This window comes from Megascapheus bottae, chromosome 1 (genome assembly GCF_031878675.1).
Source record: "Megascapheus bottae isolate mThoBot1 chromosome 1, mThoBot2.hap1, whole genome shotgun sequence".
Classification (NCBI taxonomy): Eukaryota; Metazoa; Chordata; class Mammalia; order Rodentia; family Geomyidae; genus Megascapheus; species Megascapheus bottae.
In genome coordinates, this window is record NC_143509.1 from 16,328,965 (window position 1) to 16,345,331 (window position 16,367).

The 16,367-nt window shown below is 51.1% G+C and overlaps 1 long non-coding RNA gene across 1 annotated transcript; it reads right to left on the reverse strand.

Annotated features, from left to right (window-relative positions):
* Positions 1-4,418: 4,418 nt before the first annotated feature.
* Positions 4,419-16,367, reverse strand: LOC150068443 (uncharacterized). Its single transcript, XR_016535548.1, has 3 exons — positions 15,910-16,367; positions 5,555-5,718; positions 4,419-4,690 (listed from the first exon to the last, which is right to left on the reverse strand). It is a non-coding gene; the product is annotated as an uncharacterized LOC150068443 (long non-coding RNA).

The following is a 16,367-nucleotide window of genomic DNA, read 5'->3' on the forward strand; positions in this document are numbered from 1 at the left end:
CAGCCACATCTGACTTTCTGGTGGTCGTTAGTGCCTGGGCTGGCTTTGATCCTCCATCCTCAGAGCTCAGCCCTCTGCGCTGCCGGTATGGCCAGCGCAGGGGCCCGCGGCTGTGCATGAGCAGGTGTGCGCCCAGAGAAGCCTGCGAACCCTGGCACGCGCGCTTCCACGAGCCGCGGCCCACGCGCCTTCCCGGCTGCTCCGAGGGGAGGCCTGAGCACCGTGGACCAGCCCAGCCGGCGAGGCTCTGCGGGCGGCCAGCCAGGGCGCGGAGGGCCGGAGGGCGATCCCGCAGGGCGGGGCACCGACCCCCCCGGACCCGGGCACCGGACCCGAGCACCAGACCCCTGGGGCACCTGACCCCCCTGGACACCCGACCCCCGGGACACCGCCCCCCCCCGGGGCCCCAGACCGCCCAGGGTCGACGCGCTGGGTGCTGGGTACTTTGGAAGAGCTCCTCCTTCCCCCTCCAGTTCTGGGAGGAGGGGTTCACATTGAAAAGCAAAGCTTAAGGCCAGGGCCTGGCTTGCGAGGATGCATTCAGAGCCAGCCTGAACAGGAAGGAGATCTTGTGACTGTTACCACCAACCAGCAAAAAGCCAGGAGTCGAGGTCTGGCTCAGGCGGTAGTGCTCCAGTCTTGAGCTTAAGCCAAGAGCGTGCAAGGCCCTGGCGCACACGTGAGTGCACACCCACACCCCACACCCCGCATGCCTGTGGACTGGCGCGGAGGAGGAGAAGCCCTGGGTGGTCAGGCTGGTCCCCCGAGGGGAACCTCCCCCAGGGGGTGCGGCCAGGCTGGGCCATCATCTCTCCCCTTCCCAGTGCCACACCCATACGGCGCCGAGGCCGCCTTCATGGTGGGATGGCCTGGACTCTGCGCCCAGCTCAGCCCCGTCAGAAGGTGCCACAGACCCCACCCTGTCTGCAGCCTCCACAGCCTCCTTCCCAGGTGGAGAGGCCACAGAAGGCCTGCAGGGACACAGAAGGAAAAGGGCTAGACCCTCGGGCCGTTTAATCCACCATGGGGAGATCCAGGAGTCCGTGCTGTGCTTGCCAGGGCCAGGGGTGAGGCTCTGCCCCCACAGAAGGTTGGGCACCCAGGAAGGCTCAGAAGAAAGTGGGGGGGGGAGGGAGGGAGGAGCAGAGAAGTGGCCTATGGGCCTCTTCCAGAGGACCTGGAAGACAAATGTTTCCAGGGGGGAAAGAAGTTTGGTGGGGGGGGGGGTGAAGAGTGGAGGAGGCTGGCTGCACGCTCTGCTCTCCCCAGGGCCTGTCATCTCTGACTCCCACTTCTCAGGTCATTCAGGAGATGGATTTATTCCAGTTACATCAGTGTCCTTTACTTACATCTAAAAAATCAAGGTCAAGCCCTGATGACTCTGCAGAAAGCAGTCTGGCTAATGACTTTCTTTGTAGGCCTGAATGCCCAATCAGATGCTTGCTTTCTCAACATATTGTATCTCCTGTATGAAATACCTTTAAACAAAGAATGTGGCAACTCCAGCAACATCTGTATCCAAATATAGCCAAGCCTGTTGATGCCTTCCACTGGGAATCCAACAGCTTCAGAGGAACTAATCGACAGTACCATTTAAAGAAAAAAGCTATATATTTTTAGGCAATTTTTAAGAGCATTTTGCAAACCATTTAAGCAACTGAATAGGCCATTCTGTCTTTAGGGAGATGATTCTTGGAACGAAGTCAGAGCATTCAAAGCATACAACCTGAACATTTTTGCATACAAATTCTGATTCCACTAAACTGTTTTTGTTTGTTTGTTTGTTTTCCAGTCCTAGGGTTGAACTCGGGGCCTGAGCACTATCCTTGAGCTTTCTCAAGGCTGGAGCTCTACCACTCCAACCACAGCACCACTTCTGGCTTTTTTCTATGTATGTGGTACCGAGGAATCGAACCCGGGTCTTTGTGCATGCTAGTCAGTACTCTACCACTAGGCCACTCTCCCAGCCCTGAGAACTGGTTTTTAAGGACAATTCTTACCATTCCCTGTTGACTCATGAAATGTGGCTTTTTTGTCCTCAGACAAGTTAAAAGAGTCAACTCATAACGAGTCTTTAATCTCACTGAAGCAAAGATTTCTCCTAATACTACCAAGCACTGCTAGACTTTTAATCTAACACTCTTGGCAAGAAAGAGGACCACACCGAAACCCTCTCATTTGCAATGGAGCTACCCCTCATTCCATAGATATTCAGGTTTGGTAGATGTGTATTCTTGTGAGCTTGGAGACAGACCCCGGGGCCTGACTGCCTGTCTAGAAGGATCTTTTGTAGAGGAAGTCAGTTGTTCAACCTTAAGGATTAGAAAAAAATCTAATCCCAAACTGAGGGACTCCTGTCGCCCAGTTTCAATGGGAGAATCACCTTGAGCTGAGGGGAGAGAGCACTGACTGGGGAGTCACCGCTCATCGCTTTCACTGATTGTTCGCTCAAAGCCAGACCCACGGCCCACACCACCCTCTGTGGAGGGGACATGGCCGATGGGGCGTGGTGGAGGATTAGGCTCCAGTTTCCAAGCTGCCTGCCACTTGCATCAAGAGCTATTTAAGGGCCCCTCTCCCTACACACCCCCCTACATAAATGATAGGGAGAGACGTGTAATTTCACTGCATGGTGTGTGGCTGCGTCCCTGGTCCCTGGGCACCTGAGGAAGAACGGGCTGCTTTTAGATCTCTTCCGAAGGATTTTCTCCAGCCCCCTTGGCAGTCAGTTATTACAGGAAGCCTCCACAGAAAGAAGCTAGTGGAGGCAGAAAAGGGGGAAAGCAGAGGCACGGGAAAGGAAGTGATCACCCCACAATTGAATAAAGAAACCCGTCACAGGCCAGCGGCCAATTAGAAGGCATCTGAGTGGAACTAAGTGTCTTGGTTGACAGATCACCCACGATGCCAACTTGCCACAGCTTGGCAGCGCTCTCGCTCTTCCCACATGCGACTGGAAATAGCTAGCATTCATTCCCGAGGGAGTGCTATTAAAATAAGCCACTCCTGGGAACCATCGCCCAGGCTCATTCAAGCTGCAAGAAGTATGCAATTATGTCTCTGAAATTAGACACAAATGAAGTTGCCACTTCCAGAACTCTTTCTCCTTTACTATGTTCCCCCCCCCCAAAAAAAGACACTTGAGTTGGAAACTCTTACAGTTTAGACCTTGCTTCTTAAAAAGACATGTGGTCTCATGCCATCTCCGCCAGAATAATGGCCAAGCCAAACGCCTTGTCTTTCCCAAGGCCTGATCCTTCTTGGGCTGGGTTCTCTGCTTCTCGGTTCTGGCTTCACTCCTGTGTATGCACAGGAGCTGGAGGGGCCTCCAGAGGAGGGCAGGGCCTGCTCAAATCGGAGGCGCTGTCTGTGTGCCAGGTGGAGGCCCCGGGCCTCTGGGATGTGTGTGCCGGTTCTGCTCCCACTTTCTTTTATAGTGCTCTGAAAGTATGTAGTCATACCAATAAAAGCAGAACAAGTCCGGGGCTGGTTGGTGATGCCCAGAATAGCCATGTGGAAGCCTACAAACAGGAGAATCAAGGTTCCACCCCAGCCTGGGCAGAAAAGTTCAAGAGATTCCTTCTCAATCTATAGCTGGCTGAGATGGCACATGCCTCCATCCTAGCTAACCAGGAGGTTGAACCTGGAGGATTGTGGGCTCAGGCCGGCCCTGGGCAGAAAAAATTTCTGTGACATTCTATCTCAATGGGTGGAAGTTGGATGGAGGTACTTACCTACCACAGCTATGATGGGAAGCCAACTCCCAAGTAAGAAATGAGGTCCTGTTTCAGAAATAACCATGGGCTGGGCGCCAGTGGCTCCCACCTGTCATTCTAGCTAGTCAGGAGGCTGGAATCTGAGGATTGCAGTTCAAAGCCAGCCCAGGTACAAATATCCATGAGACTCTCATCTCCAATTAACCACCAGAAAACTAGAAGTGGAGCTGTGGTAGAGCACTAACCTTGAGCTGAAGAGCTCAGGAAAGTGCCCAGGCCCAAAGTTCAAACCCCACAACTAAAAAAATCAAAGAAGAAGAACAGGAGGTCTGGCTCGACAATATAGTACTCACCAAGCAAGCCCAAGGCCCTGATTCCAATCCCCATTGTTGTCAATCAGTATATAAGCCAACAAATAAAGATAGGTGAAAGCAATCCATACTGATGAGACGCATGCTTGATTACAAATGATAGACATACAGATTGGGGGAGGCCTGGGGGAGGGATCCTGTTGTCAGAGAAATTAGACTATGTCCTTAATAAAGCAGTGTCTCCAGGAGCTGCCTCTGGAAGAAGTCATGAATTGTGGAGCTGTGCCTGGCGTGGAAGCTCAGGGCCCCTGGCAGAGACACCACTGTGTTCTTTTCAATGTTGGGTACATCCGGCAGAGAAGGGCATGCCGACAGCCCAGGCCCCCAATATCTCATCCCCTCTATGTATGCTTGCCTTCAGGAAGCTCAGACCTGAAGTAGAAAATGACCATTTCCTCAAGTTACCTCGTCTGTTTGGAGAAGTTTTTATTTTGTGTTGTATGTGTGTGCTTGTATCCCCATCATTCTCAAAGGCGGCTTGCAGGTCACCCAAATGCATCCAAAATGGCCAATCTCAACAACCTCATTTCAGCTGAAGGAAAGGTCATTTCATGTCTTTTTTAATTTTTAAATTTTTCAGTTCTTTTCCAGACTGCCTTAGGACTTGAGAAGTGAATGAAATGAAATTACATGAAATCAAAATAGAGTGAACTGAAATGAACTAATGCCAGCTCAGAGTCCTTCCAGAATTTACTCCCCACTTCCCCCCCCCCCCCCCGACACACACACCCTCCCTTCATTTCCCCTCCCCTTCCCCTCCCCCCCTTCTGCAGGCCAGCTCACATTAAGGGAAGATTCACAGTCACCACCTTTCTCAGGCCTTCTACCCTGCAGAGCACACCACAGGCCTGGAGCCTGTGTGGAAAGGCAGGACATCTCTCAGTCCTGAATGGACTGCAGCGGCACCAGCCATCTGCAGGCCATGCTCTCCTGTAGAAGCCTCTCTGCCCCCATCCAGGTGTTTCCTAAGCTCAGCTACTGGCTCAGAACACCCCCCCTACCCCCCGTGCCAGCCACACCAACTCACAATGCTGACGCTGCATTTATTTCCACCACTTCCAGAACTTTCTTTCACTTTCTTTGTCTCTTTCTCTCTCTTTCTCCAGGCCTTGTAAAAGTTCTATCACTTGATTCTCACAACCAGTCCTTTTACTTTTCATTTATTTTCCAGATAGGTTTTGAGCTTTGGCCCATGCTAGCCTTGGAACTCGACTCTTCTACCCCTGCCTCCTGAGTAGTTTGGATTAGCAGCATGTGCCACTACCAACAATTTATCTTTGAGATGGGGTCTTACAAACCTTTTCCCTGGGCTGGCATAATATCAATTGAAAAATAGAGTCAATTAAGTATTTAATATAAGTTTATGCCATCTATAAAATGTTCTATTAAGAAAATAGTTTCTCCCTTTCATGATGAGGCCAATCTCACTTTTTTCTGTTTATCATTATTATATTTTTTACAACTCACCATCTCTCAAGTCCAAGAAAAGCCAACCCATTACTGCCTGAAAAAGAAAAGCTTTTGTCATAGAGGGAACTCATTATTCCAAGCACACAGAAATGGTGAAGATGGCATCAACTTTTTTCGCCGATTCTATTTTCTGTATTGTAAAATACTTCCATATATTAGTCCTGGAGAAAAATAAAAAAGAGATAATTGTGCTTTAGGAAAAGAAACCGCCATGCGCTTTACTCTAAAATTTATGCTATGCCTTTGGAAAGAGAATTACTTTGTATGGGCTATTTTGCAATTTACAGTGTACAAAATTTAAATCTCAGAACCAACAAATGCTTTGGGGGAAAGAAAATCAGGGGAAATGGATTCCTCCTGCCCCGAGGCCCGCAGCTCCTCTCGTGGATTTGTGAGGATGTCTTTCTCTGCATGTGCATCCTAGGCTTGATTTTATTCATCAACTATTTATCAGGTGCTTGGCAGAAGCTGTGGAGATGACTAGGTCTGGGCTGGCTGATGGGGGAGGGAAACGGGGCCCACACGGCTAGCGCCTGGTGTTACCATGTGCAGCCACAGCAGAGTCACCTGCCCCGCCCCTGCTCACACTGGAGGATGCACATCACCACTTGGCCACATCACCAGAAGCTGTGGTGCAGAGTCATCCATCCCCATCCATTCCCAACCTCCGCTCCTGGTCCGGCTCCCGAAAACTCCACCTGTCTCTTGAGTGCTATTTCAAGGCACATGCCCTCGCTCACACCTGTGATCCCGGCTACCTGGGAGGCTGAGAGGGAGAATCTCAGTTCAAAGCCAGCCCTTCAGGCATGGGTGTATGGCTGGCTGCAGGGGGTCACTCCCAGGCTGCCTGCCTGGCATCCCGGGCCCCTAGGGCTGCTCCACCGGCCCGCAGCCTGCACCCCATCCCTTAGAATCAGGTCACCTGGATCCTGCTATCTTCTCCAATTTTGGAGACCTGTGTCTTGTCCTGGGGGTCTCAAGGTCAATGATTCTGTTTTGTGCCAACATAGGAGATCTCACTGAGCCAGAGGAAGCATTTCATTGGCTGACTTTCTTAGCAGTAAAGATCACACTTTTTTTTTTTTTGCTCCTTATTTAAAATCCTCAGTGCTTAGCCCCAGGAATGCTCAGTGGATTGTGTGTGGAATAAGTTCAGCTTTCTTCACAGAGGTCCCTGCAAGTGGTCACTTCATGTACCGTGGCTGCTTGAACAAAAAGCTGGGGGTCTGGAGGCAGATAGCATGAAGTCCAGGTCTGGAGTAGTCAACACTCAAAAGCCCAAGACTTCAGCCTCGTGACTCCGCATCCACCTCTGAAACACAGAGAGACAATGTCGCTCTGCCTATCACACAGAGGGGTACAGGGACCCAACAAGAACAGTGAGGCATACGTAGCTCAGCGTGAGGGCCCCAGTGGGGGCGAGGCCCTGAGCTCAGCTTCAGCACCTCAACAAATAAAGTCAAAAGAATGGCTACAGAAGTCCTCCGAGTATTTCAAAGGCCATGCCAATGGTATTACTTCTATTGGCATTGCTATTACTCGAGCAGATGGCTAAGGGCATGATGTGTGTGCATGTGTGTGCACATGTGTGCAAGTGCATGTGTGTGTGTGTGCACGCACGCGTGCACGTGCACTGGTCCAAGGACTTAAACCCTAGGCCTAGGAACCATCCATGAGCTTTTTGGCTTAAGGTTAGTGCTCTACCACTTGAACCACAGCTCCACTTCTGGCTTTTTTGCTGAATACCTGGAGATGCGAATCTCACAGGCTTTCCTGTGTGAGCTGACTTTGAACCACAGTCCTCAGATCTCAGCCTCCTGAGTAGCTAGGATTGCAGGCGGGAGCCGCCAGTGCCCAGCCTCATGGTTCCTTTTGTATTATCTCCACCTCTTTGCTTATGCATGAACTCGGGAACCAATACCAAACACCTCCTCCTCCAGCTGAAGAATCTGGGTGCTGGCAGGACACGGTCTGCCCTGGCCCCTGGGAACACAGTTGTCTTCTTGGTCAGCAGCACTTCTGCATCCTCAGTGATAGGTCCAAGTCGAGTCCAGTCCAGACTGCCACCCGGACCCCTGGCAGAGGCCACCCAGACCCAGAAGGCTTTGCTCCTCCACACCAGTGCAGTGGCCAGAGAGCTCTGGGCCCTGGATCCGGCCCAGTCTGGATGGCCCAGCAAAGCCAACACAGCTCAGGCAGGAGCCCAGGGCTCTTGGGTCCAGGCCAGGGTTTCCTCCGCAGTCCAGGCCACAGGACAGAGGCAGTGGTGGGAGGTGTTTTGCTTCTTTTTGGATCCTGGCTGTGGCTGCAGTTGCTAAGATGACCAGGTGAGCTGGAGACAGAAACCCAGGGGGTCCCTGGCCCCCCTGTGTCCAGGCAGCTCCCATGACAGCCAGAAAATCAGTCAGCGTGTATCCATTGGGACTGAACATCCTTGCTGGAGCCTAGGGAGAAAAATCTGGCCTGGGGACCTCGAGCCCCCTTCCTGTGCCTGGCCTGGGCGCCCTGTGCCTTTTGCTCCCATGTGGGAGCAGATAGTGAGACTCGGAAATGGCCCCGTGGCCAGTAGGCCATGTGGTGGAGTTTGTGCCAGGCCTGGTTCCAGCTGCCCGCCACGGCTAGGAGGAAGAGTGCCCGGCCTGGCTTCAGCTTCTGAGTTCTGTGTCTGCCTGCAGCTAGGCCCTGTGGGCCCCTCTCCAGCTGTGTGATTGTCCCCTCTCATCCTGGCATGCGCTAGCTCACACACCCATCCTCAGGGCCTTCCCCACGTGTGTTCCTCCTGTCCTGGTGCAGCAGAGCTGGTCCTCAGGGAGAAAGAAGAGGGCTCCGTGAGTTAGCCTGGGAAGGCGGGTGGGAATGGAGAAGCTGGATTCTAGTCCACTGTGGTGGAGAGAGGGGGAGCCATGCCTGGACGTGTGCATCCTAAGACCTCCGGGGACTGTGCTGGAGGAAGCAGAGTCGGTGTGGGTGCTGGTCAGAGAGTTTTTGTGTTCTTGGGGTCTGAGAGACCTGTGAACAGCTCTGGGGGCAGGTGAGGGGGGCACAATGCTGAAGTGTCCCACCATCAAGCAGCACAGGTCCCTGAGCTCTGCAGCCCTCTTTGAGGAGCGTAGCTCCTCTTCCTCAAGAATTCATACAACCCTGAGACAATCATTAACTGTACCTAAGTCCAAAACATGCTAGAAGCCACAGAAGCAGCAGAACGTTGGAGCATCAAGCACGGAGTGGCCCTCTTGTCCGTGTATTTCACAATGCCAAGTTTGTAAGACATTTAGGATAAGATTAAGTGTGTGCGGGCATGCGTGGGTGCACCAGAAATGGAGCGTGAACTCAGGGTTGGTACTCTACCACTTGAACCAGAACTCTACTTCTAGTATTTTGCTTAGTTGGAGACAAGACTCACAGGGTCTTTTGTGCCTGGGCTTACTTTGAACCATAATCCTCAGGTCTCAGCCTCCTGGGTAGCTAGAATGGGGGTGAGAGCTCAGGTAGGTAACTGTACACTGGAACTGCACACTGGGCTTCTCAAACCACAGCCTGGATTATGAGCAGAACTGAATTCCACCCAGAAGCAGAGCCCTGATTTCCTTTAAACGCATGAACTAACCAGTATTCATTCAAGATCTGTTTTTTCCTCCTCCTCCTCCTCCTCCTCCTCCTCCTCCTCCTCCTCCTCTTCCATTATTATTATTATTCTCTCATACAGGGCTTGAACTCAGGGTCTGGGTCTGGGCACTGTCCCTTAGGTGTTTTTGCTAAAGGATAGCACTCTACTATTTGAGCCACAGCTCCACTGCTGGAGATTAGTCTCATGCACTTTCCTGCCTTGGCTGTCTTTGAACCATAATAATTTGGGTAACAGCCCTGTAAGAGCTGAGGATTATAGGGATGATCTACCAGCACTCAGGTAGAAGTCTCCAGTTGGGCAGGAAGATTGGTAAAGGCTGCCCCTCCCCACCGCCTGCCTGGAGCGAGGAGGGGCGGAGCACTCCCAGCAGTGCTGGGTTCACAGCACAGGCATCTGGGACACAGGAAGCCGCAGATCAGACTCTCCAGGGCGTCGGGGTGCCACTGGGGAGATATAGGCAGGAAATGTGGGGAGGGGAGTCCCAGGCTTGGCGCCACCCATCTGCTCCTGCTCCTTTGCTTTGCTTAGGTCTTTGGTAGGCTCTTAGAAGCCACGCTGGGGCCAGTCCTTCCTGGCCCGGGCTCTGACCGCACCTCTGGCGTCAGCCTTATCAGGTGTGAACAGCATCCAATGAGAATCATCTCCCTTGCTCTGGGCTCCTAGCCTGACCTACCCAAGTCATCAGGTCCGGAGTCGCTCTAATCTCTGGAGCAGGCTTCCTCCCTCCCAGGGGACACAGAGACAGTGACCGATCCCCCCCCCCCCGTGGGGCCCAGTCTTGTGAGAAGGCAGTCTTGAGGGGCTGAGGTGAGAGGGCTGCCCACTTGGAGCCCGAGAGGCCGGGGGTGGGGGTGGGGGGGATCCTTCTCCAGACTCCCGGACCATGGCCGTCATTGAAAGAGTATCTGGTTTCTCCTGCAGCTTTGCCTGAGCACCTGGGGTGTGGATGTCTCTGGAATGCCCATCGCAGGACGCAGCTCTGGGGGTTCCAGCTGGGGTCAGCTCTGGCCATTTGCATGTTCACATGGGGACACTGGCCTTTCTTGGACTTGCCAGCTTCTGTCAGGGAATGCTGGCTCATGTGTGCAGTATCCTGAACGGAGGAACGGCACAAGCCTGCAGAGGAGGCAGAGGGCAGGGCCCGCTCACCGTGCACATCAGAGCCACAGAGGCCAGGGACAGAGGAGGCCGAGCTCAGGGGCTCAGGGTGCTGAGGCAGCACCCTTGTCAGTGGACACAGGATGAGGCTGAGAATGGCGGAGGGACAGAAAGGCTTCCTTCTCGAGGGCCCTGCTCCTCCTGCAGCGGGCGGGGACTCATCTCCTGAGGCCAAGCAGAAATCCCCACTCGAGCATCTCAAAATTCCTCACCTTCTATCATTCTTTTTCCTCTTCCCCTTCGTCTCCCTTTACATACTCCATCATACCCTATTAGATGATTCATATTTTGTGTTTAGTGAAATAACTATGTCCATATATATATATTGAACAACAACAAAAAAAAGCTAAGCAAGAACTCAAGGCTACTAGTTCAAGGCCCAGCAATGGCGTAAAGAAAAACAACGGGGTTTTGGCACAGCAAGAGGAGTGGGGAGAGTGCAGCTAGGGACCTTGCAAGCACTAAGCAAGGAGAGGCCCAAGGATTGTCTTTACTCACATTCCCATCGTGTGGAGTTATTTTCACAGGCAAGCAGAGGGTAACATTAGCTGAGTGCCACCCATCAAGGGTTAAGCTTTAAGCTTGAGACTTTTCAGAATGAGTCAGGGCCAGAGACTGGATAAGAAATGAGACACCTTATCTCTAATCAACCCAGCCCCAAAATAGTTCTGTCTTCCCAGAGGCACCTAATGGGGCCCTGGGAATCCTTCTGTCCTAGTCCTCTCTGCCTCTCCGCCTCTCCCCAAAGAGGCAGCTCTGCCTGGGCCCTGGGCGGAACCATGCATAATTTACCAGTCCTAGAGTCTAGACTCTGCAGCCAGGAAAAAAACCACGTATCTCTCTCTGTGTTCCATGTGCGGATGGGTAAACCGAGGCCCTGGGAGATGAATCACTTGCACAGGACCAAAAAAATCAAATCAGCTCGACTGAGAACAGGCACAGCCATTCTCCTTCCAAATGGAGCTTCCGAACTCATCTGCAGAAGGGAGGACGTGCAGGCTGCAGGCTCTATCAACCCTTCTTCCACAGGCGAGGAAAGTGCTTTCATGCTGGAATCATTGCTTGAAAGGCAGCTCCCACTGAGCCCTGGTCCCTCATCCTCAAACTACCCTTCTTTCCCTGTGATCTGGATGGCTTTATTTTTTATTTATTTTTTTTAATTTGATTTTTGTGCCAGGAAAGGGGCGTGAAATCAGGGTCTTACCCTCTCATTTGGTTTTTCCCATTCCAGGCTGACACTCTTACCACTCAGGCCACAGCTCCTCTTCTGCTTTTTGCTGGTTAAGATAAAATTCTCCTAGATTTTCCTGCTCAGGCTGGCTTTGAACCATGATCCTCAGATCTCAGCCTCCTGAGTAGCTAGGATTACAAGGCCCAGCCCAGACAGCTTTATTTTTGAGGTTCCACATTTTGGGCAACTTCAGGCATTTCACTGGTACTGGGAGGGCATGTGACAAGTGGATATCTCAGAATGGGGGTCCAACCCCCTCCCTCCCCCCCGAGCCTGCTCAAGCCTGCCCTGTGACCTCACGGAGGATCTACTGGCAGTGCCTCCTCCATGAAAGCCCCGTTGATCTGTCCAGAACTGACTGAGGGACTCAAAGCCTTAAAATCATGGCTGAGGAAAAGTCCTGGGCTTTCAGACAGACAGGTGGAAAGTGGAAAGAGTAACATGGATTCAGATGAGACAGGCCCGTGGCTGGAATGGCTTGCAATGAGAACACCTGGCTTGGTCTAGCTTCTAACAGTGTGGTGTGGGGTTCTCATTCCCTAGCACTCTATGTTAGAGACAAGGGGAAATACAACCCCAAAGGCAGGAAAGCCAATTCCAACACCTCCCATTTCTCTGTAAACGTCCTCTTAAGTGTTCCTGTTTGTGTGAGCCATGTGGGCTAGAATTACCACAGCTCTTAGGTAGAGATTGGCGCTATCTGTGGGAGTTATCTTTTCTGGTGGAACTACAAGCTACTTTCCAAAAGATCCAGACTTCATAAGTCTTCAAGGCTTCCTACTGAGGGAACTGAACAGCAGCTACTTAATAATGCATATATTATCAGTTAATTATTAATTAACACTTAATAGCCATATCCTGCTGGGTCTGCTCTTTAGCCATAGATGCGGGTCTTGCTCTAGAGGGCCTTGCTGCTTCCCTGAACAAGCAAAAGCATGTGTGTGTGTGTGTGTGTGTGTGTGTGTGTGTGTGTGTGTGTGTGTTTGGTGGGGGAGGGGGGTTGTTCACACAAGATTTACATTCCAAACTGTAATCCTAACTATTCAGGAGGCTGAGATCTGAGGATTGCGGTTTGAAGCCAGCCTGGGCAGAAAAGTCTCCATTAGATGCTTATCTCCCATTTACCACTCACAAACCAGAAGTGGTGTTGTGGCTCAAGTGGTAGAGTGCTAGCCTTGAACACAGAGAGGCTCAGGGACAGGGCTCAGGCCCAAGCCTCATGACTGACAAAAAATAAAAAATAAAAAATTGCACCCTCAAATCCAGTCTTCTACTAATGATTCTATCATCTGATAAGACAGAAGCATGTCCATACTTCCAGCTACATAGGAATCATAGGTTAGGAAGATCCATGTTCAAGACCAGCCCAGATAAGACAAAATAGGCCAGACATGGTAGCATATGCCTGTGATCCCAACTGTTTAGGAAGCGTGGATAAGAAGATCTGTCTCGGGCTGAGAGTTTGGCCTAGTGGTTAAAGTGCTTGCCTAGCATGCGCGAAGACCCGGGTTCGATTCCTTGGTACCACATACATACAAAAAAGCTGGAAGTGGTGCTGAGGCTCAAGTGGTAGAGCTCTAGCCTTGAGAAAGTCCAAGGACAGTGCTCAGGCCCTGAGCTCAAGCCCAGGACTGGCAAAAAAAAAAAAAAAAAAGAAGAAGAAGATCTGTCTCTGAGACCAATGAAGCAAACCCTGAAGACCCTATGTAAAAAATGTGAGCGTGACTCAGGTTGTAGAGTACCTGCCTGGCTAGGTACTGAGTTCCAACCCCAGTATTGCCTCCAAGCCCCCCCAAAAAGGAAGGACAGAAAATATTATGCTAAAGATCTTTAGGTTAAAGTCAGTGAAGCATAAAATAGTATTAACCCAAGGGAAGGAGCTTATCATTTTCCTATCATTTTTTTAAAGAGAACATTCTCACTGTAGCTAGTTATATGAGTTGATGTAACTCACATAACTACAGGTGTTTATGTAATTGCGGAAGTCTTTTTTTCTAAAGGAGTTTAACCATAATCGATGGTTTCATTAGAATAAAGATAAAGATTTTTTTCTGGCTGAAGAACTAAAAGTGGGAGCAATTTAATATAGACTGAAAAATGAGATAAACTTTGAGGAAGATTTTTGTCCTAATATTATCTAAGCTTGGAGTGCATTTTAAAATTTCTTTTCCTTTTTTCCCCCCCTTTTATTGTGCCAGTACTGGGGCTTGAACTTACTTTGGGCACTGTCCACTAGCTTTTTCACTTAAGGCTGGCACTCTGCCTCTTGAGCCACAGCTCCACTTCTGGCTTTTTGCTGGTTAATTGGAGGTAAGGATCTTTGGGCTTTCCTACCTGAGCTGGCTGCAGACCTCTATCCTCAGATCTCAGCCTCCTCAGATGTGACCCACCAGTGCCTGGTGGCACTTTCTCTTTGGTATGCAAGTTCAAGGCTGGCCTTGAGCACTCATTGAGTACCTGCAGAGCCAGTGGCTCTGGCTGGCTTCCTGGTTTTGCCATCTGCTAACTTGGATTTCTGAGGACCACTCTAAGGGATCTGACATTGAAAAATGCCAACTGTGTGCCAAGAACTCCCACAGACACACTGCATGCATTGCTACAACCTGATGGGCCGGGGCTGCCCTATGCTCCCGGGGCTGCTGGGCTATGAGGCTGCCAGATCCAAGGTGAGGCAGGGCAGGTGAGTGCCACCTGGGGCTCACCAGCTAGGCCTGGACAGCCTCCAGCCTGGGAGGAGCTGACCTCACCCTGCACAGCCCCTCCCACCGCCAGGCGGGCCACAGGCTGGAGCCAGCCTGGCCCTGCGCAGCAGCCCTCAAGGCCAGCCAACGCCTCCACCGTAGTTGTTCTTAGGTGGTTGACGGATGGAGCCTTGTACTTTTGCAAAGAACAGACGTTTGCTCAGTAATCCAATCAGTTCGGCCGCTGGCAGGTGAGGGATTCCTTATCTGGCCTTCCTTAGGGTCAGTGGCAGCCCATCCCCGCAACCCCATACAGACGCCGGCGGCTCCCGCCAAGGTGGGCATGAAGCATTTTCATGCTGTTGTAATCCTAGCTACTCAGGAGGCTGAGGTCTGAGGATCAAAGTTCAAAGCCAGCCTGGGCACTAAAGGACCTGAGACTCTTATCTCCAATCAACCTCTAAAAAATGGGATGTGGGGCTTGGCTCAAGGGTAGGGCGGTAGCCTTGAGCTGAAGAGCTCAGGGACAGCACCAAGGCCAATTCCAAACCCCATCACACACACACACACACACACACACACACACACACAAGGTAGCTTGGGACACCGTTTTGTTATTTTTAAATCTTAGCCTTCTAAAAGCTTGACTCATGCTGGGAAGAACTAATACATTTAACACGTTTAGTGTGAGCCCAGTGCCAGCGGCTCACCCTCTCATCCTAGCTGACTGGGAGACCGAGATCTGAGTTTGAAGTCAGCCTAGGAAGAAAAGTCCGTGACTCTCATCTCCAATTTACCAGCACCTCCCCGCCAGAAAAGCTAGAAGTAGGGTGGCAGAGCACCTACTTTGAGGGGAAAAGTTAAGCAAAAGCTAAAAGGTCTGAATTCAAGCCTCTGACCCGCACAAGGGAGGGAGAGAGACAGAGATGAAGAGAGAGACAGAATTTATGGGGGAGCTACAATTACTTTCTTAATTTTTGTCTCACTCTGTTTCAAAACAAGACCTTTTTCTGCCATGTGGTATACTTTGTGCATACTAGGCAAGCATTCTACTACTAGGCCAAACTCCTGGCCCCCCATCACATTCTCTTTAGAAAGAAGGGTTCATGGGACCCTGAAGAGGGGTGAGTGTGCTCAAAGCACCCTCATACATCTGTGGAATTCTCCAGTGACACGCCTGGACCACTAATGCATAATAATTAAAATGTATAAAATGAAATGTAAAAAAGCTGCCCAGAAATAATGAGATTACCATAGCTGGGCCCTGCTGGCTCTCATGGATAACCCTAGCAACTTGGGAGCTGAGATCTGAGGATCAAGGTTCAAAGCCTGCCCAGGCATGAAAGTCTATGAGACTCTGATCTCCAATTAACGACCAGAAAACCAGAAGTGGTGCTGTGATTCAAAGTGGTAGAGTGCTAGCCCTGAGCAAAAATGTTCAGGGACAGGTGTGCAGGCCCTGAGTTCAAGCCCCATAACCACCACCACCAACAACAAAAGAAATGTCACCACAGAGCTAATACCCAAGGTCAGCCCTTTGATTACAGAAATCCCAAGGTCACCCCAGTGAACTAAATGCTGTGACTTTGTGCTCCTCCCTCCCTCCATCCCTCCATCTCTCCCTCCTTCCCTTCCAAGAGTCTCAGAAACTTACCTGTCTGGTTGGTTTCAAACTGCCATCCTCAGATCTCAGCCTTCTGAGTAGCTAAGATTATAGGCATGAGCCGCCTGTGCCTTGCTCACTTCGTTGCTTTCACAAGAAAAAATTCCTGAGTTCTTCACTGGACTGTCTTAGGAACCAGAAGCCAATTTATTCATTCTAAATAATTCTGCATCCGTTTTGAGCAGAGGAACAAGCCACAGCCATGAAAATGAGGACCTGAAGGGAGGGGGAACTGGTGTGACCCAGAGGCCAGGGAGGGAAGATGGAGGAGGTAAAGGGACAGATGGGTCCTGGGCCTGAGGAAGATCAAGTGGGTGCAGACAAATGTTAAACTTGGCCTTGATCATGAAGAGGAGAGGGAAGCCGGGCAGATTACAGCCTGTGGGGTCCGGGGTGTGAAGAGGAGCTCTTTGTACAGCTTCAGAATTTCATCCGGTCCCCAGAGCTAA